Source organism: Nerophis lumbriciformis, linkage group LG18, assembly GCF_033978685.3.
Source record: "Nerophis lumbriciformis linkage group LG18, RoL_Nlum_v2.1, whole genome shotgun sequence".
Taxonomy (NCBI): domain Eukaryota; kingdom Metazoa; phylum Chordata; class Actinopteri; order Syngnathiformes; family Syngnathidae; genus Nerophis; species Nerophis lumbriciformis.
Window position 1 is genome coordinate 14,727,567 of NC_084565.2, and position 20,447 is coordinate 14,748,013.

The 20,447-nt window shown below is 40.9% G+C and overlaps 20 non-coding genes across 20 annotated transcripts; all 20 read right to left on the reverse strand.

The window, feature by feature from the left end:
- Positions 1 to 197: 197 nt before the first annotated feature.
- LOC133618294 (U2 spliceosomal RNA) lies at positions 198 to 388 on the reverse strand. The gene has a single exon (XR_009817225.2). It is a non-coding gene; the product is annotated as a U2 spliceosomal RNA (small nuclear RNA).
- A 903-nt stretch (positions 389 to 1,291) lies between these two features.
- On the reverse strand, positions 1,292 to 1,455 carry LOC133618205 (U1 spliceosomal RNA). The gene has a single exon (XR_009817144.2). It is a non-coding gene; the product is annotated as a U1 spliceosomal RNA (small nuclear RNA).
- Positions 1,456 to 2,292: 837 nt separating this feature from the next.
- LOC133618272 (U2 spliceosomal RNA) lies at positions 2,293 to 2,483 on the reverse strand. The gene has a single exon (XR_009817204.2). It is a non-coding gene; the product is annotated as a U2 spliceosomal RNA (small nuclear RNA).
- Positions 2,484 to 3,386: 903 nt separating this feature from the next.
- LOC133618186 (U1 spliceosomal RNA) lies at positions 3,387 to 3,550 on the reverse strand. Its single transcript, XR_009817126.2, has one exon. It is a non-coding gene; the product is annotated as a U1 spliceosomal RNA (small nuclear RNA).
- Positions 3,551 to 4,387: 837 nt separating this feature from the next.
- Positions 4,388 to 4,578, reverse strand: LOC133618273 (U2 spliceosomal RNA). Its single transcript, XR_009817205.2, has one exon. It is a non-coding gene; the product is annotated as a U2 spliceosomal RNA (small nuclear RNA).
- Positions 4,579 to 5,481: 903 nt separating this feature from the next.
- Positions 5,482 to 5,645, reverse strand: LOC133618359 (U1 spliceosomal RNA). The gene has a single exon (XR_009817287.2). It is a non-coding gene; the product is annotated as a U1 spliceosomal RNA (small nuclear RNA).
- Positions 5,646 to 6,482: 837 nt separating this feature from the next.
- LOC133618274 (U2 spliceosomal RNA) lies at positions 6,483 to 6,673 on the reverse strand. Its single transcript, XR_009817206.2, has one exon. It is a non-coding gene; the product is annotated as a U2 spliceosomal RNA (small nuclear RNA).
- Positions 6,674 to 7,576: 903 nt separating this feature from the next.
- LOC133618199 (U1 spliceosomal RNA) lies at positions 7,577 to 7,740 on the reverse strand. Its single transcript, XR_009817139.2, has one exon. It is a non-coding gene; the product is annotated as a U1 spliceosomal RNA (small nuclear RNA).
- Positions 7,741 to 8,577: 837 nt separating this feature from the next.
- On the reverse strand, positions 8,578 to 8,768 carry LOC133618280 (U2 spliceosomal RNA). Its single transcript, XR_009817212.2, has one exon. It is a non-coding gene; the product is annotated as a U2 spliceosomal RNA (small nuclear RNA).
- Positions 8,769 to 9,671: 903 nt separating this feature from the next.
- Positions 9,672 to 9,835, reverse strand: LOC133618202 (U1 spliceosomal RNA). The gene has a single exon (XR_009817141.2). It is a non-coding gene; the product is annotated as a U1 spliceosomal RNA (small nuclear RNA).
- Positions 9,836 to 10,672: 837 nt separating this feature from the next.
- LOC133618275 (U2 spliceosomal RNA) lies at positions 10,673 to 10,863 on the reverse strand. The gene has a single exon (XR_009817207.2). It is a non-coding gene; the product is annotated as a U2 spliceosomal RNA (small nuclear RNA).
- A 903-nt stretch (positions 10,864 to 11,766) lies between these two features.
- Positions 11,767 to 11,930, reverse strand: LOC133618360 (U1 spliceosomal RNA). The gene has a single exon (XR_009817288.2). It is a non-coding gene; the product is annotated as a U1 spliceosomal RNA (small nuclear RNA).
- An 837-nt stretch (positions 11,931 to 12,767) lies between these two features.
- On the reverse strand, positions 12,768 to 12,958 carry LOC133618276 (U2 spliceosomal RNA). The gene has a single exon (XR_009817208.2). It is a non-coding gene; the product is annotated as a U2 spliceosomal RNA (small nuclear RNA).
- A 903-nt stretch (positions 12,959 to 13,861) lies between these two features.
- Positions 13,862 to 14,025, reverse strand: LOC133618361 (U1 spliceosomal RNA). The gene has a single exon (XR_009817289.2). It is a non-coding gene; the product is annotated as a U1 spliceosomal RNA (small nuclear RNA).
- Positions 14,026 to 14,862: 837 nt separating this feature from the next.
- LOC133618312 (U2 spliceosomal RNA) lies at positions 14,863 to 15,053 on the reverse strand. Its single transcript, XR_009817242.2, has one exon. It is a non-coding gene; the product is annotated as a U2 spliceosomal RNA (small nuclear RNA).
- A 903-nt stretch (positions 15,054 to 15,956) lies between these two features.
- Positions 15,957 to 16,120, reverse strand: LOC133618210 (U1 spliceosomal RNA). The gene has a single exon (XR_009817149.2). It is a non-coding gene; the product is annotated as a U1 spliceosomal RNA (small nuclear RNA).
- An 837-nt stretch (positions 16,121 to 16,957) lies between these two features.
- On the reverse strand, positions 16,958 to 17,148 carry LOC133618295 (U2 spliceosomal RNA). The gene has a single exon (XR_009817226.2). It is a non-coding gene; the product is annotated as a U2 spliceosomal RNA (small nuclear RNA).
- Positions 17,149 to 18,051: 903 nt separating this feature from the next.
- Positions 18,052 to 18,215, reverse strand: LOC133618336 (U1 spliceosomal RNA). Its single transcript, XR_009817266.1, has one exon. It is a non-coding gene; the product is annotated as a U1 spliceosomal RNA (small nuclear RNA).
- Positions 18,216 to 19,052: 837 nt separating this feature from the next.
- Positions 19,053 to 19,243, reverse strand: LOC133618313 (U2 spliceosomal RNA). Its single transcript, XR_009817243.2, has one exon. It is a non-coding gene; the product is annotated as a U2 spliceosomal RNA (small nuclear RNA).
- Positions 19,244 to 20,146: 903 nt separating this feature from the next.
- LOC133618194 (U1 spliceosomal RNA) lies at positions 20,147 to 20,310 on the reverse strand. The gene has a single exon (XR_009817134.2). It is a non-coding gene; the product is annotated as a U1 spliceosomal RNA (small nuclear RNA).
- Between the last annotated feature and the right edge of the window lie 137 nt (positions 20,311 to 20,447).

A 20,447-nucleotide genomic window follows, 5' to 3' on the forward strand; every position in this document is an offset into this window, starting at 1 on the left:
GACGACTTTACCTGCAAGTACCCACATTATTCCGGGTGGTAATTATGTTGTGTACAATGAACATGTACGCAACGATAACCATATTATCTCAGCCTATACAATGTCCACAAATTAATGCTGTAGATCTCAGTGGTTTGTTGTACTATTAACTGTATTTCAGATAATAACAGTGACATTTTAATTGATTTTGACAAGAGAGGGGGTGCACCGTTTCTGGAGGTACTGCCATACCAGGTCGATGCGTGGAGTGGACGGAGCAAGCCCCTATTCCATCTCCCTGCTCCAAAAATCAATTTAATATATAGTCCCCGGATAGGGGACGTATCAGATATTAAACTGATAAGAACAGATACTACACTTGATCTTAGCCAAAAGGCCGAGAAGCGATGCCACTTAGTTGTCAGAAGGGAGGATGTCATTCCGGACACAACAACCTAAAGTGACGGTTACCCACATTTATTAACCACAACGTGACATATCAACACACCAAACAACAACCGTGCACTTTTTGAATGACTGCATTATTTTGAAGGCTGCAAATACTTTTAATGGACGGAAGTGTTTGATCACTCCTGCTTGTCATGGTCACGTGGTACACGTCAGTCCAATAGTAAGCGGCGAAATACATTTTTCAAACACTCGCATCGCCCCAGTCTCATTCAACCAAACAAACAATGAATAGTCTTCAATATAAAATACATAAATGTTGGTGGTTGGTAGAATATTTTTGCAAAACGCAAAGTAACTGTACGATCAACATTTGACCAATATAATTGTCGAGCCCGCCTCATGACCAAACTACTTCCGGCTTCTTCCTTGTGCCATTGAGACAAACACTTCCGCCACCAAGTGACGTGGAGTGGTAACTACATCACCTAAAACCGGACATGAAGGCAACACATTAAACTTAAGCATTACTTGTAACTAACACGTAATAAAATGTATAACAATTACCCATGTAAAATGCTTAGAAATTATTTATAGTAATTTTTCAGTACCTGTACTGATAAAACGACACAGGTTGTGTTGTTAAAAGCATAGCCAGCATAGGTGCAAAAGTGTTACCAGTAGGTGGCAGTACAACACCAGCTTTCCGTACACTCGCTGCATGATCAGTCAAGTTGAATTGTTTTGTTTGCAATTCGATGTCAGCGACAATCTTTAACATTGGAATATGTGCTACTCACCATTAGATGGTGGCAACATTGACATGCATTCATTACAATAACAAAACATGTAGTCATTCAGAGGACATGATACATTTGGTTTGTATTGTCATTAAACAGATGATCAGGGGAGAGCGCGTACGCAGTCCCCCACTACCACAAATTATGCAGTCGAGATTCCCACATTTGGGGAATTCGTAAGGGACAGCACAGCTAGGGTGCAATGACTGAGCCTCACCCTAGTTGAACCACCTTCTTGATCATGGTAACTCCCCTGCCAGGTAAGTATGAGTTGTACATGGCTCACACACACAAGTCCTTCACACACACACCATTTTAAGTGATGGGCTCATCGCGTGCACACTAGCAAACACACACACTCAACAAGCCTGCACACGTACAAGAGTCTACTACACAACATTGTTTGATCATTACAATAGTATCACTACTTATATTACACATGAACACAACTATTTGTTCCCATCATGCAATCTACACTACTACGCCTAGCCTGTACTGGAAGGGTCTTGGTGTCCCTGCCTCCCTTTACAGCCACTTCCTGCTTCTTTGTTTGGGACAGTAACACATGTTATACTGTCACCATCTAGTGGTGGGTAGCACACACTACACCGTTTAAGATTTTCACTGACATCAAACTTGAACACCTTTATAATGAAACATAACAAATCACATTTAAATTAGCTTGAAATAAACACTAATTCCAATACAAAATATTGGGCAATATCTGAAAAATGCTGTTCACAAACACCTTCCGTCTAATTCGACTTGGTTGGAAATGTTTTGCGAAGAAGAACGGGCAAACATGTCAGTCTTTCGATGTGCAAAACCGGTAGTAACAGACCCAGAGACAAACAAAGTTCGGTTTCATCCGTTTAAAGTTTGCATGTTTAAGACTAGATGTAGAAAGGGACGACTTTACCTGCAAGTACCCACATCATTCCGGGTGGTAATTATGTTGTGTACAATGAACATGTACGCAACGATAACCATATTATCTCAGCCTATACAATGTCCACACATTAATGCTGTAGATCTCAGTGGTTTGTTGTACTATTAACTGTATTTCAGATAATAACAGTGACATTTTAATTGATTTTGACAAGAGAGGGGGTGCACCGTTTCTGGAGGTACTGCCATACCAGGTCGATGCGTGGAGTGGACGGAGCAAGCCCCTATTCCATCTCCCTGCTCCAAAAATCAATTTAATATATAGTCCCCGGATAGGGGACATATCAGATATTAAACTGATAAGAACAGATACTACACTTGATCTTAGCCAAAAGGCCGAGAAGCGATGCCATTTAGTTGTCAGAAGGGAGGATGTCATTCCGGACACAACAACCTAAAGTGACGGTTATCCACATTTATTAACCACAACGTGACATATCAACACACCAAACAACAACCGTGCACTTTTTGAATGACTGCATTATTTTGAAGGCTGCAAATACTTTTAATGGACGGAAGTGTTTGATCACTCCTGCTTGTCATGGTCACGTGGTACACGTCAGTCCAATAGTAAGCGGCGAAATACATTTTTTAAACACTCGCATCGCCCCAGTCTCATTCAACCAAACAAACAATGAATAGTCTTCAATATAAAATACATAAATGTTGGTTGGTAGAATATTTTTGCAAAACGCAAAGTAACTGTACGATCAACATTTGACCAATATAATTGTCGAGCCCGCCTCATGACCAAACTACTTCCGGCTTCTTCCTTGTGCCATTGAGACAAACACTTCCGCCACCAAGTGACGTGGAGTGGTAACTACATCACTTAAAACCGGACATGAAGGCAACACATTATACTTAAGCACTACTTGTAACTAACACGTAATAAAATTTATAACAATTACCCATGTAAAATGCTTAGAAATTATTTATAGTAATTTCTCAGTACCTGTACTGATAAAACGACACAGGTTGTGTTGTTAAAAGCATAGCCAGCATAGGTGCAAAAGTGTTACCAGTAGGTGGCAGTACAACACCAGCTTTCCGTACACTCGCTGCATGATCAGTCAAGTTGAATTGTTGTTTTGTTTGCAATTCGATGTCAGCGACAATCTTTAACATTGGAATATGTGATACTCACCATTAGATGGTGGCAACATTGACATGCTTTCATTACAATAACAGAACATGTAGTCATTCAGAGGACATGACACATTCAGTTTGTATTCTCATTAAACAGAAGATCAGGGGAGAGCGCGCACGCAGTCCACCACTACCACAAATTATGCAGTCGAGATTCCCACATTTGGGGAATTCGTAAGGGTCAGCACAGCCGGGGTGCAATGGCTGAGCCTCACCCTAGGTGAACCACCTTCTTGATCATGGTAACTCCCCTGCCAGGTAAGTATGAGTTTTTCATGGCTCACACACACAAGTCCTTCACACACACACCATGTTAAGTGATGGGCTCATCGCGTGCACACTAGCAAACACACACACTCAACAAACCTGCACACGTACAAGAGTCTACTACACAACATTGTTTGATCATTACAATATTACCACTACTTATATTACACATGAACACAACTATTTGTTCCCATCATGCAATCTACACTACTACGCCTAGCCTGTACTGGAAGGGTCTTGGTGTCCCTGCCTCCCTTTACAGCCACTTCCTGCTTCTTTGTTTGGGACAGTAACACATGTTATACTGTCACCATCTAGTGGTGGGTAGCACACACTACACCGTTTAAGATTTTCACTGACATCAAACTTGAACACCTTTATAATGAAACATAACAAATCACATTTAAATTAGCTTGAAAAAAACACTAATTCCAATACAAAATATTGGGCAATATCTGAAAAATGCTGTTCACAAACACCTTCCGTCTAATTCGACTTGGTTGGAAATGTTTTGCGAAGAAGAACGGGCAAACATGTCAGTCTTTCGATGTGCAAAACCGGTAGTAACAGACCCAGAGACAAACAAAGTTCGGTTTCATCCGTTTAAAGTTTGCATGTTTAAGACAAGATGTAGAAAGGGACGACTTTACCTGCAAGTACCCACATTATTCCGGGTGGTAATTATGTTGTGTACAATGAACATGTACGCAACGATAACCATATTATCTCAGCCTATACAATGTCCACAAATTAATGCTGTAGATCTCAGTGGTTTGTTGTACTATTAACTGTATTTCAGATAATAACAGTGACATTTTAATTGATTTTGACAAGAGAGGGGGTGCACCGTTTCTGGAGGTACTGCCATACCAGGTCGATGCGTGGAGTGGACGGAGCAAGCCCCTATTCCATCTCCCTGCTCCAAAAATCAATTTAATATATAGTCCCCGGATAGGGGACGTATCAGATATTAAACTGATAAGAACAGATACTACACTTGATCTTAGCCAAAAGGCCGAGAAGCGATGCCACTTAGTTGTCAGAAGGGAGGATGTCATTCCGGACACAACAACCTAAAGTGACGGTTACCCACATTTATTAACCACAACGTGACATATCAACACACCAAACAACAACCGTGCACTTTTTGAATGACTGCATTATTTTGAAGGCTGCAAATACTTTTAATGGACGGAAGTGTTTGATCACTCCTGCTTGTCATGGTCACGTGGTACACGTCAGTCCAATAGTAAGCGGCGAAATACATTTTTCAAACACTCGCATCGCCCCAGTCTCATTCAACCAAACAAACAATGAATAGTCTTCAATATAAAATACATAAATGTTGGTGGTTGGTAGAATATTTTTGCAAAACGCAAAGTAACTGTACGATCAACATTTGACCAATATAATTGTCGAGCCCGCCTCATGACCAAACTACTTCCGGCTTCTTCCTTGTGCCATTGAGACAAACACTTCCGCCACCAAGTGACGTGGAGTGGTAACTACATCACCTAAAACCGGACATGAAGGCAACACATTAAACTTAAGCATTACTTGTAACTAACACGTAATAAAATGTATAACAATTACCCATGTAAAATGCTTAGAAATTATTTATAGTAATTTTTCAGTACCTGTACTGATAAAACGACACAGGTTGTGTTGTTAAAAGCATAGCCAGCATAGGTGCAAAAGTGTTACCAGTAGGTGGCAGTACAACACCAGCTTTCCGTACACTCGCTGCATGATCAGTCAAGTTGAATTGTTTTGTTTGCAATTCGATGTCAGCGACAATCTTTAACATTGGAATATGTGCTACTCACCATTAGATGGTGGCAACATTGACATGCATTCATTACAATAACAAAACATGTAGTCATTCAGAGGACATGATACATTTGGTTTGTATTGTCATTAAACAGATGATCAGGGGAGAGCGCGTACGCAGTCCCCCACTACCACAAATTATGCAGTCGAGATTCCCACATTTGGGGAATTCGTAAGGGACAGCACAGCTAGGGTGCAATGACTGAGCCTCACCCTAGTTGAACCACCTTCTTGATCATGGTAACTCCCCTGCCAGGTAAGTATGAGTTGTACATGGCTCACACACACAAGTCCTTCACACACACACCATTTTAAGTGATGGGCTCATCGCGTGCACACTAGCAAACACACACACTCAACAAGCCTGCACACGTACAAGAGTCTACTACACAACATTGTTTGATCATTACAATAGTATCACTACTTATATTACACATGAACACAACTATTTGTTCCCATCATGCAATCTACACTACTACGCCTAGCCTGTACTGGAAGGGTCTTGGTGTCCCTGCCTCCCTTTACAGCCACTTCCTGCTTCTTTGTTTGGGACAGTAACACATGTTATACTGTCACCATCTAGTGGTGGGTAGCACACACTACACCGTTTAAGATTTTCACTGACATCAAACTTGAACACCTTTATAATGAAACATAACAAATCACATTTAAATTAGCTTGAAATAAACACTAATTCCAATACAAAATATTGGGCAATATCTGAAAAATGCTGTTCACAAACACCTTCCGTCTAATTCGACTTGGTTGGAAATGTTTTGCGAAGAAGAACGGGCAAACATGTCAGTCTTTCGATGTGCAAAACCGGTAGTAACAGACCCAGAGACAAACAAAGTTCGGTTTCATCCGTTTAAAGTTTGCATGTTTAAGACAAGATGTAGAAAGGGACGACTTTACCTGCAAGTACCAACATTATTCCGGGTGGTAATTATGTTGTGTACAATGAACATGTACGCAACGATAACCATATTATCTCAGCCTATACAATGTCCACACATTAATGCTGTAGATCTCAGTGGTTTGTTGTACTATTAACTGTATTTCAGATAATAACAGTGACATTTTAATTGATTTTGACAAGAGAGGGGGTGCACCGTTTCTGGAGGTACTGCCATACCAGGTCGATGCGTGGAGTGGACGGAGCAAGCCCCTATTCCATCTCCCTGCTCCAAAAATCAATTTAATATATAGTCCCCGGATAGGGGACGTATCAGATATTAAACTGATAAGAACAGATACTACACTTGATCTTAGCCAAAAGGCCGAGAAGCGATGCCACTTAGTTGTCAGAAGGGAGGATGTCATTCCGGACACAACAACCTAAAGTGACGGTTACCCACATTTATTAACCACAACGTGACATATCAACACACCAAACAACAACCGTGCACTTTTTGAATGACTGCATTATTTTGAAGGCTGCAAATACTTTTAATGGACGGAAGTGTTTGATCACTCCTGCTTGTCATGGTCACGTGGTACACGTCAGTCCAATAGTAAGCGGCGAAATACATTTTTCAAACACTCGCATCGCCCCAGTCTCATTCAACCAAACAAACAATGAATAGTCTTCAATATAAAATACATAAATGTTGGTGGTTGGTAGAATATTTTTGCAAAACGCAAAGTAACTGTACGATCAACATTTGACCAATATAATTGTCGAGCCCGCCTCATGACCAAACTACTTCCGGCTTCTTCCTTGTGCCATTGAGACAAACACTTCCGCCACCAAGTGACGTGGAGTGGTAACTACATCACCTAAAACCGGACATGAAGGCAACACATTAAACTTAAGCATTACTTGTAACTAACACGTAATAAAATGTATAACAATTACCCATGTAAAATGCTTAGAAATTATTTATAGTAATTTTTCAGTACCTGTACTGATAAAACGACACAGGTTGTGTTGTTAAAAGCATAGCCAGCATAGGTGCAAAAGTGTTACCAGTAGGTGGCAGTACAACACCAGCTTTCCGTACACTCGCTGCATGATCAGTCAAGTTGAATTGTTTTGTTTGCAATTCGATGTCAGCGACAATCTTTAACATTGGAATATGTGCTACTCACCATTAGATGGTGGCAACATTGACATGCATTCATTACAATAACAAAACATGTAGTCATTCAGAGGACATGATACATTTGGTTTGTATTGTCATTAAACAGATGATCAGGGGAGAGCGCGTACGCAGTCCCCCACTACCACAAATTATGCAGTCGAGATTCCCACATTTGGGGAATTCGTAAGGGACAGCACAGCTAGGGTGCAATGACTGAGCCTCACCCTAGTTGAACCACCTTCTTGATCATGGTAACTCCCCTGCCAGGTAAGTATGAGTTGTACATGGCTCACACACACAAGTCCTTCACACACACACCATTTTAAGTGATGGGCTCATCGCGTGCACACTAGCAAACACACACACTCAACAAGCCTGCACACGTACAAGAGTCTACTACACAACATTGTTTGATCATTACAATAGTATCACTACTTATATTACACATGAACACAACTATTTGTTCCCATCATGCAATCTACACTACTACGCCTAGCCTGTACTGGAAGGGTCTTGGTGTCCCTGCCTCCCTTTACAGCCACTTCCTGCTTCTTTGTTTGGGACAGTAACACATGTTATACTGTCACCATCTAGTGGTGGGTAGCACACACTACACCGTTTAAGATTTTCACTGACATCAAACTTGAACACCTTTATAATGAAACATAACAAATCACATTTAAATTAGCTTGAAATAAACACTAATTCCAATACAAAATATTGGGCAATATCTGAAAAATGCTGTTCACAAACACCTTCCGTCTAATTCGACTTGGTTGGAAATGTTTTGCGAAGAAGAACGGGCAAACATGTCAGTCTTTCGATGTGCAAAACCGGTAGTAACAGACCCAGAGACAAACAAAGTTCGGTTTCATCCGTTTAAAGTTTGCATGTTTAAGACTAGATGTAGAAAGGGACGACTTTACCTGCAAGTACCCACATCATTCCGGGTGGTAATTATGTTGTGTACAATGAACATGTACGCAACGATAACCATATTATCTCAGCCTATACAATGTCCACACATTAATGCTGTAGATCTCAGTGGTTTGTTGTACTATTAACTGTATTTCAGATAATAACAGTGACATTTTAATTGATTTTGACAAGAGAGGGGGTGCACCGTTTCTGGAGGTACTGCCATACCAGGTCGATGCGTGGAGTGGACGGAGCAAGCCCCTATTCCATCTCCCTGCTCCAAAAATCAATTTAATATATAGTCCCCGGATAGGGGACGTATCAGATATTAAACTGATAAGAACAGATACTACACTTGATCTTAGCCAAAAGGCCGAGAAGCGATGCCATTTAGTTGTCAGAAGGGAGGATGTCATTCCGGACACAACAACCTAAAGTGACGGTTACCCACATTTATTAACCACAACGTGACATATCAACACACCAAACAACAACCGTGCACTTTTTGAATGACTGCATTATTTTGAAGGCTGCAAATACTTTTAATGGACGGAAGTGTTTGATCACTCCTGCTTGTCATGGTCACGTGGTACACGTCAGTCCAATAGTAAGCGGCGAAATACATTTTTTAAACACTCGCATCGCCCCAGTCTCATTCAACCAAACAAACAATGAATAGTCTTCAATATAAAATACATAAATGTTGGTTGGTAGAATATTTTTGCAAAACGCAAAGTAACTGTACGATCAACATTTGACCAATATAATTGTCGAGCCCGCCTCATGACCAAACTACTTCCGGCTTCTTCCTTGTGCCATTGAGACAAACACTTCCGCCACCAAGTGACGTGGAGTGGTAACTACATCACTTAAAACCGGACATGAAGGCAACACATTATACTTAAGCACTACTTGTAACTAACACGTAATAAAATTTATAACAATTACCCATGTAAAATGCTTAGAAATTATTTATAGTAATTTCTCAGTACCTGTACTGATAAAACGACACAGGTTGTGTTGTTAAAAGCATAGCCAGCATAGGTGCAAAAGTGTTACCAGTAGGTGGCAGTACAACACCAGCTTTCCGTACACTCGCTGCATGATCAGTCAAGTTGAATTGTTGTTTTGTTTGCAATTCGATGTCAGCGACAATCTTTAACATTGGAATATGTGATACTCACCATTAGATGGTGGCAACATTGACATGCTTTCATTACAATAACAGAACATGTAGTCATTCAGAGGACATGACACATTCAGTTTGTATTCTCATTAAACAGAAGATCAGGGGAGAGCGCGCACGCAGTCCCCCACTACCACAAATTATGCAGTCGAGATTCCCACATTTGGGGAATTCGTAAGGGTCAGCACAGCCGGGGTGCAATGGCTGAGCCTCACCCTAGGTGAACCACCTTCTTGATCATGGTAACTCCCCTGCCAGGTAAGTATGAGTTTTTCATGGCTCACACACACAAGTCCTTCACACACACACCATGTTAAGTGATGGGCTCATCGCGTGCACACTAGCAAACACACACACTCAACAAACCTGCACACGTACAAGAGTCTACTACACAACATTGTTTGATCATTACAATATTACCACTACTTATATTACACATGAACACAACTATTTGTTCCCATCATGCAATCTACACTACTACGCCTAGCCTGTACTGGAAGGGTCTTGGTGTCCCTGCCTCCCTTTACAGCCACTTCCTGCTTCTTTGTTTGGGACAGTAACACATGTTATACTGTCACCATCTAGTGGTGGGTAGCACACACTACACCGTTTAAGATTTTCACTGACATCAAACTTGAACACCTTTATAATGAAACATAACAAATCACATTTAAATTAGCTTGAAAAAAACACTAATTCCAATACAAAATATTGGGCAATATCTGAAAAATGCTGTTCACAAACACCTTCCGTCTAATTCGACTTGGTTGGAAATGTTTTGCGAAGAAGAACGGGCAAACATGTCAGTCTTTCGATGTGCAAAACCGGTAGTAACAGACCCAGAGACAAACAAAGTTCGGTTTCATCCGTTTAAAGTTTGCATGTTTAAGACAAGATGTAGAAAGGGACGACTTTACCTGCAAGTACCCACATTATTCCGGGTGGTAATTATGTTGTGTACAATGAACATGTACGCAACGATAACCATATTATCTCAGCCTATACAATGTCCACAAATTAATGCTGTAGATCTCAGTGGTTTGTTGTACTATTAACTGTATTTCAGAAAATAACAGTGACATTTTAATTGATTTTGACAAGAGAGGGGGTGCACCGTTTCTGGAGGTACTGCCATACCAGGTCGATGCGTGGAGTGGACGGAGCAAGCCCCTATTCCATCTCCCTGCTCCAAAAATCAATTTAATATATAGTCCCCAGATAGGGGACGTATCAGATATTAAACTGATAAGAACAGATACTACACTTGATCTTAGCCAAAAGGCCGAGAAGCGATGCCACTTAGTTGTCAGAAGGGAGGATGTCATTCCGGACACAACAACCTAAAGTGACGGTTACCCACATTTATTAACCACAACGTGACATATCAACACACCAAACAACAACCGTGCACTTTTTGAATGACTGCATTATTTTGAAGGCTGCAAATACTTTTAATGGACGGAAGTGTTTGATCACTCCTGCTTGTCATGGTCACGTGGTACACGTCAGTCCAATAGTAAGCGGCGAAATACATTTTTCAAACACTCGCATCGCCCCAGTCTCATTCAACCAAACAAACAATGAATAGTCTTCAATATAAAATACATAAATGTTGGTGGTTGGTAGAATATTTTTGCAAAACGCAAAGTAACTGTACGATCAACATTTGACCAATATAATTGTCGAGCCCGCCTCATGACCAAACTACTTCCGGCTTCTTCCTTGTGCCATTGAGACAAACACTTCCGCCACCAAGTGACGTGGAGTGGTAACTACATCACCTAAAACCGGACATGAAGGCAACACATTAAACTTAAGCATTACTTGTAACTAACACGTAATAAAATGTATAACAATTACCCATGTAAAATGCTTAGAAATTATTTATAGTAATTTTTCAGTACCTGTACTGATAAAACGACACAGGTTGTGTTGTTAAAAGCATAGCCAGCATAGGTGCAAAAGTGTTACCAGTAGGTGGCAGTACAACACCAGCTTTCCGTACACTCGCTGCATGATCAGTCAAGTTGAATTGTTTTGTTTGCAATTCGATGTCAGCGACAATCTTTAACATTGGAATATGTGCTACTCACCATTAGATGGTGGCAACATTGACATGCATTCATTACAATAACAAAACATGTAGTCATTCAGAGGACATGATACATTTGGTTTGTATTGTCATTAAACAGATGATCAGGGGAGAGCGCGTACGCAGTCCCCCACTACCACAAATTATGCAGTCGAGATTCCCACATTTGGGGAATTCGTAAGGGACAGCACAGCTAGGGTGCAATGACTGAGCCTCACCCTAGTTGAACCACCTTCTTGATCATGGTAACTCCCCTGCCAGGTAAGTATGAGTTGTACATGGCTCACACACACAAGTCCTTCACACACACACCATTTTAAGTGATGGGCTCATCGCGTGCACACTAGCAAACACACACACTCAACAAGCCTGCACACGTACAAGAGTCTACTACACAACATTGTTTGATCATTACAATAGTATCACTACTTATATTACACATGAACACAACTATTTGTTCCCATCATGCAATCTACACTACTACGCCTAGCCTGTACTGGAAGGGTCTTGGTGTCCCTGCCTCCCTTTACAGCCACTTCCTGCTTCTTTGTTTGGGACAGTAACACATGTTATACTGTCACCATCTAGTGGTGGGTAGCACACACTACACCGTTTAAGATTTTCACTGACATCAAACTTGAACACCTTTATAATGAAACATAACAAATCACATTTAAATTAGCTTGAAATAAACACTAATTCCAATACAAAATATTGGGCAATATCTGAAAAATGCTGTTCACAAACACCTTCCGTCTAATTCGACTTGGTTGGAAATGTTTTGCGAAGAAGAACGGGCAAACATGTCAGTCTTTCGATGTGCAAAACCGGTAGTAACAGACCCAGAGACAAACAAAGTTCGGTTTCATCCGTTTAAAGTTTGCATGTTTAAGACTAGATGTAGAAAGGGACGACTTTACCTGCAAGTACCCACATCATTCCGGGTGGTAATTATGTTGTGTACAATGAACATGTACGCAACGATAACCATATTATCTCAGCCTATACAATGTCCACACATTAATGCTGTAGATCTCAGTGGTTTGTTGTACTATTAACTGTATTTCAGATAATAACAGTGACATTTTAATTGATTTTGACAAGAGAGGGGGTGCACCGTTTCTGGAGGTACTGCCATACCAGGTCGATGCGTGGAGTGGACGGAGCAAGCCCCTATTCCATCTCCCTGCTCCAAAAATCAATTTAATATATAGTCCCCGGATAGGGGACGTATCAGATATTAAACTGATAAGAACAGATACTACACTTGATCTTAGCCAAAAGGCCGAGAAGCGATGCCACTTAGTTGTCAGAAGGGAGGATGTCATTCCGGACACAACAACCTAAAGTGACGGTTACCCACATTTATTAACCACAACGTGACATATCAACACACCAAACAACAACCGTGCACTTTTTGAATGACTGCATTATTTTGAAGGCTGCAAATACTTTTAATGGACGGAAGTGTTTGATCACTCCTGCTTGTCATGGTCACGTGGTACACGTCAGTCCAATAGTAAGCGGCGAAATACATTTTTTAAACACTCGCATCGCCCCAGTCTCATTCAACCAAACAAACAATGAATAGTCTTCAATATAAAATACATAAATGTTGGTTGGTAGAATATTTTTTCAAAACGCAAAGTAACTGTACGATCAACATTTGACCAATATAATTGTCGAGCCCGCCTCATGACCAAACTACTTCCGGCTTCTTCCTTGTGCCATTGAGACAAACACTTCCGCCACCAAGTGACGTGGAGTGGTAACTACATCACTTAAAACCGGACATGAAGGCAACACATTATACTTAAGCACTACTTGTAACTAACACGTAATAAAATTTATAACAATTACCCATGTAAAATGCTTAGAAATTATTTATAGTAATTTCTCAGTACCTGTACTGATAAAACGACACAGGTTGTGTTGTTAAAAGCATAGCCAGCATAGGTGCAAAAGTGTTACCAGTAGGTGGCAGTACAACACCAGCTTTCCGTACACTCGCTGCATGATCAGTCAAGTTGAATTGTTGTTTTGTTTGCAATTCGATGTCAGCGACAATCTTTAACATTGGAATATGTGATACTCACCATTAGATGGTGGCAACATTGACATGCTTTCATTACAATAACAGAACATGTAGTCATTCAGAGGACATGATACATTCAGTTTGTATTCTCATTAAACAGAAGATCAGGGGAGAGCGCGCACGCAGTCCCCCACTACCACAAATTATGCAGTCGAGATTCCCACATTTGGGGAATTCGTAAGGGTCAGCACAACCGGGGTGCAATGGCTGAGCCTCACCCTAGGTGAACCACCTTCTTGATCATGGTAACTCCCCTGCCAGGTAAGTATGAGTTGTTCATGGCTCACACACACAAGTCCTTCACACACACACCATGTTAAGTGATGGGCTCATCGCGTGCACACTAGCAAACACACACACTCAACAAGCCTGCACACGTACAAGAGTCTACTACACAACATTGTTTGATCATTACAATATTATCACTACTTATATTACACATGAACACAACTATTTGTTCCCATCATGCAATCTACACTACTACGCCTAGCCTGTACTGGAAGGGTCTTGGTGTCCCTGCCTCCCTTTACAGCCACTTCCTGCTTCTTTGTTTGGGACAGTAACACATGTTATACTGTCACCATCTAGTGGTGGGTAGCACACACTACACCGTTTAAGATTTTCACTGACATCAAACTTGAACACCTTTATAATGAAACATAACAAATCACATTTAAATTAGCTTGAAAAAAACACTAATTCCAATACAAAATATTGGGCAATATCTGAAAAATGCTGTTCACAAACACCTTCCGTCTAATTCGACTTGGTTGGAAATGTTTTGCGAAGAAGAACGGGCAAACATGTCAGTCTTTCGATGTGCAAAACCGGTAGTAACAGACCCAGAGACAAACAAAGTTCGGTTTCATCCGTTTAAAGTTTGCATGTTTAAGACTAGATGTAGAAAGGGACGACTTTACCTGCAAGTACCCACATCATTCCGGGTGGTAATTATGTTGTGTACAATGAACATGTACGCAACGATAACCATATTATCTCAGCCTATACAATGTCCACACATTAATGCTGTAGATCTCAGTGGTTTGTTGTACTATTAACTGTATTTCAGATAATAACAGTGACATTTTAATTGATTTTGACAAGAGAGGGGGTGCACCGTTTCTGGAGGTACTGCCATACCAGGTCGATGCGTGGAGTGGACGGAGCAAGCCCCTATTCCATCTCCCTGCTCCAAAAATCAATTTAATATATAGTCCCCGGATAGGGGACATATCAGATATTAAACTGATAAGAACAGATACTACACTTGATCTTAGCCAAAAGGCCGAGAAGCGATGCCATTTAGTTGTCAGAAGGGAGGATGTCATTCCGGACACAACAACCTAAAGTGACGGTTACCCACATTTATTAACCACAACGTGACATATCAACACACCAAACAACAACCGTGCACTTTTTGAATGACTGCATTATTTTGAAGGCTGCAAATACTTTTAATGGACGGAAGTGTTTGATCACTCCTGCTTGTCATGGTCACGTGGTACACGTCAGTCCAATAGTAAGCGGCGAAATACATTTTTTAAACACTCGCATCGCCCCAGTCTCATTCAACCAAACAAACAATGAATAGTCTTCAATATAAAATACATAAATGTTGGTTGGTAGAATATTTTTGCAAAACGCAAAGTAACTGTACGATCAACATTTGACCAATATAATTGTCGAGCCCGCCTCATGACCAAACTACTTCCGGCTTCTTCCTTGTGCCATTGAGACAAACACTTCCGCCACCAAGTGACGTGGAGTGGTAACTACATCACTTAAAACCGGACATGAAGGCAACACATTATACTTAAGCACTACTTGTAACTAACACGTAATAAAATTTATAACAATTACCCATGTAAAATGCTTAGAAATTATTTATAGTAATTTCTCAGTACCTGTACTGATAAAACGACACAGGTTGTGTTGTTAAAAGCATAGCCAGCATAGGTGCAAAAGTGTTACCAGTAGGTGGCAGTACAACACCAGCTTTCCGTACACTCGCTGCATGATCAGTCAAGTTGAATTGTTGTTTTGTTTGCAATTCGATGTCAGCGACAATCTTTAACATTGGAATATGTGATACTCACCATTAGATGGTGGCAACATTGACATGCTTTCATTACAATAACAGAACATGTAGTCATTCAGAGGACATGATACATTCAGTTTGTATTCTCATTAAACAGAAGATCAGGGGAGAGCGCGCACGCAGTCCCCCACTACCACAAATTATGCAGTCGAGATTCCCACATTTGGGGAATTCGTAAGGGTCAGCACAGCCGGGGTGCAATGGCTGAGCCTCACCCTAGGTGAACCACCTTCTTGATCATGGTAACTCCCCTGCCAGGTAAGTATGAGTTGTTCATGGCTCACACACACAAGTCCTTCACACACACACCATGTTAAGTGATGGGCTCATCGCGTGCACACTAGCAAACACACACACTCAACAAGCCTGCACACGTACAAGAGTCTACTACACAACATTGTTTGATCATTACAATATTATCACTACTTATATTACACATGAACACAACTATTTGTTCCCATCATGCAATCTACACTACTACGCCTAGCCTGTACTGGAAGGGTCTTGGTGTCCCTGCCTCCCTTTACAGCCACTTCCTGCTTCTTTGTTTGGGACAGTAACACATGTTATACTGTCACCATCTAGTGGTGGGTAGCACACACTACACCGTTTAAGATTTTCACTGACATCAAACTTGAACACCTTTATAATGAAACATAACAAATCACATTTAAATTAGCTTGAAAAAAACACTAATTCCAATACAAAATATTGGGCAATATCTGAAAAATGCTGTTCACAAACACCTTCCGTCTAATTCGACTTGGTTGGAAATGTTTTGCGAAGAAGAACGGGCAAACATGTCAGTCTTTCGATGTGCAAAACCGGTAGTAACAGACCCAGAGACAAACAAAGTTCGGTTTCATCCGTTTAAAGTTTGCATGTTTAAGACTAGATGTAGAAAGGGACGACTTTACCTGCAAGTACCCACATCATTCCGGGTGGTAATTATGTTGTGTACAATGAACATGTACGCAACGATAACCATATTATCTCAGCCTATACAATGTCCACACATTAATGCTGTAGATCTCAGTGGTTTGTTGTACTATTAACTGTATTTCAGATAATAACAGTGACATTTTAATTGATTTTGACAAGAGAGGGGGTGCACCGTTTCTGGAGGTACTGCCATACCAGGTCGATGCGTGGAGTGGACGGAGCAAGCCCCTATTCCATCTCCCTGCTCCAAAAATCAATTTAATATATAGTCCCCGGATAGGGGACATATCAGATATTAAACTGATAAGAACAGATACTACACTTGATCTTAGCCAAAAGGCCGAGAAGCGATGCCATTTAGTTGTCAGAAGGGAGGATGTCATTCCGGACACAACAACCTAAAGTGACGGTTACCCACATTTATTAACCACAACGTGACATATCAACACACCAAACAACAACCGTGCACTTTTTGAATGACTGCATTATTTTGAAGGCTGCAAATACTTTTAATGGACGGAAGTGTTTGATCACTCCTGCTTGTCATGGTCACGTGGTACACGTCAGTCCAATAGTAAGCGGCGAAATACATTTTTTAAACACTCGCATCGCCCCAGTCTCATTCAACCAAACAAACAATGAATAGTCTTCAATATAAAATACATAAATGTTGGTTGGTAGAATATTTTTGCAAAACGCAAAGTAACTGTACGATCAACATTTGACCAATATAATTGTCGAGCCCGCCTCATGACCAAACTACTTCCGGCTTCTTCCTTGTGCCATTGAGACAAACACTTCCGCCACCAAGTGACGTGGAGTGGTAACTACATCACTTAAAACCGGACATGAAGGCAACACATTATACTTAAGCACTACTTGTAACTAACACGTAATAAAATTTATAACAATTACCCATGTAAAATGCTTAGAAATTATTTATAGTAATTTCTCAGTACCTGTACTGATAAAACGACACAGGTTGTGTTGTTAAAAGCATAGCCAGCATAGGTGCAAAAGTGTTACCAGTAGGTGGCAGTACAACACCAGCTTTCCGTACACTCGCTGCATGATCAGTCAAGTTGAATTGTTGTTTTGTTTGCAATTCGATGTCAGCGACAATCTTTAACATTGGAATATGTGATACTCACCATTAGATGGTGGCAACATTGACATGCTTTCATTACAATAACAGAACATGTAGTCATTCAGAGGACATGACACATTCAGTTTGTATTCTCATTAAACAGAAGATCAGGGGAGAGCGCGCACGCAGTCCCCCACTACCACAAATTATGCAGTCGAGATTCCCACATTTGGGGAATTCGTAAGGGTCAGCACAGCCGGGGTGCAATGGCTGAGCCTCACCCTAGGTGAACCACCTTCTTGATCATGGTAACTCCCCTGCCAGGTAAGTATGAGTTTTTCATGGCTCACACACACAAGTCCTTCACACACACACCATGTTAAGTGATGGGCTCATCGCGTGCACACTAGCAAACACACACACTCAACAAACCTGCACACGTACAAGAGTCTACTACACAACATTGTTTGATCATTACAATATTACCACTACTTATATTACACATGAACACAACTATTTGTTCCCATCATGCAATCTACACTACTACGCCTAGCCTGTACTGGAAGGGTCTTGGTGTCCCTGCCTCCCTTTACAGCCACTTCCTGCTTCTTTGTTTGGGACAGTAACACATGTTATACTGTCACCATCTAGTGGTGGGTAGCACACACTACACCGTTTAAGATTTTCACTGACATCAAACTTGAACACCTTTATAATGAAACATAACAAATCACATTTAAATTAGCTTGAAAAAAACACTAATTCCAATACAAAATATTGGGCAATATCTGAAAAATGCTGTTCACAAACACCTTCCGTCTAATTCGACTTGGTTGGAAATGTTTTGCGAAGAAGAACGGGCAAACATGTCAGTCTTTCGATGTGCAAAACCGGTAGTAACAGACCCAGAGACAAACAAAGTTCGGTTTCATCCGTTTAAAGTTTGCATGTTTAAGACAAGATGTAGAAAGGGACGACTTTACCTGCAAGTACCCACATTATTCCGGGTGGTAATTATGTTGTGTACAATGAACATGTACGCAACGATAACCATATTATCTCAGCCTATACAATGTCCACAAATTAATGCTGTAGATCTCAGTGGTTTGTTGTACTATTAACTGTATTTCAGATAATAACAGTGACATTTTAATTGATTTTGACAAGAGAGGGGGTGCACCGTTTCTGGAGGTACTGCCATACCAGGTCGATGCGTGGAGTGGACGGAGCAAGCCCCTATTCCATCTCCCTGCTCCAAAAATCAATTTAATATATAGTCCCCGGATAGGGGACGTATCAGATATTAAACTGATAAGAACAGATACTACACTTGATCTTAGCCAAAAGGCCGAGAAGCGATGCCACTTAGTTGTCAGAAGGGAGGATGTCATTCCGGACACAACAACCTAAAGTGACGGTTACCCACATTTATTAACCACAACGTGACATATCAACACACCAAACAACAACCGTGCACTTTTTGAATGACTGCATTATTTTGAAGGCTGCAAATACTTTTAATGGACGGAAGTGTTTGATCACTCCTGCTTGTCATGGTCACGTGGTACACGTCAGTCCAATAGTAAGCGGCGAAATACATTTTTCAAACACTCGCATCGCCCCAGTCTCATTCAACCAAACAAACAATGAATAGTCTTCAATATAAAATACATAAATGTTGGTGGTTGGTAGAATATTTTTGCAAAACGCAAAGTAACTGTACGATCAACATTTGACCAATATAATTGTCGAGCCCGCCTCATGACCAAACTACTTCCGGCTTCTTCCTTGTGCCATTGAGACAAACACTTCCGCCACCAAGTGACGTGGAGTGGTAACTACATCACCTAAAACCGGACATGAAGGCAACACATTAAACTTAAGCATTACTTGTAACTAACACGTAATAAAATGTATAACAATTACCCATGTAAAATGCTTAGAAATTATTTATAGTAATTTTTCAGTACCTGTACTGATAAAACGACACAGGTTGTGTTGTTAAAAGCATAGCCAGCATAGGTGCAAAAGTGTTACCAGTAGGTGGCAGTACAACACCAGCTTTCCGTACACTCGCTGCATGATCAGTCAAGTTGAATTGTTTTGTTTGCAATTCGATGTCAGCGACAATCTTTAACATTGGAATATGTGCTACTCACCATTAGATGGTGGCAACATTGACATGCATTCATTACAATAACAAAACATGTAGTCATTCAGAGGACATGATACATTTGGTTTGTATTGTCATTAAACAGATGATCAGGGGAGAGCGCGTACGCAGTCCCCCACTACCACAAATTATGCAGTCGAGATTCCCACATTTGGGGAATTCGTAAGGGACAGCACAGCTAGGGTGCAATGACTGAGCCTCACCCTAGTTGAACCACCTTCTTGATCATGGTAACTCCCCTGCCAGGTAAGTATGAGTTGTACATGGCTCACACACACAAGTCCTTCACACACACACCATTTTAAGTGATGGGCTCATCGCGTGCACACTAGCAAACACACACACTCAACAAGCCTGCACACGTACAAGAGTCTACTACACAACATTGTTT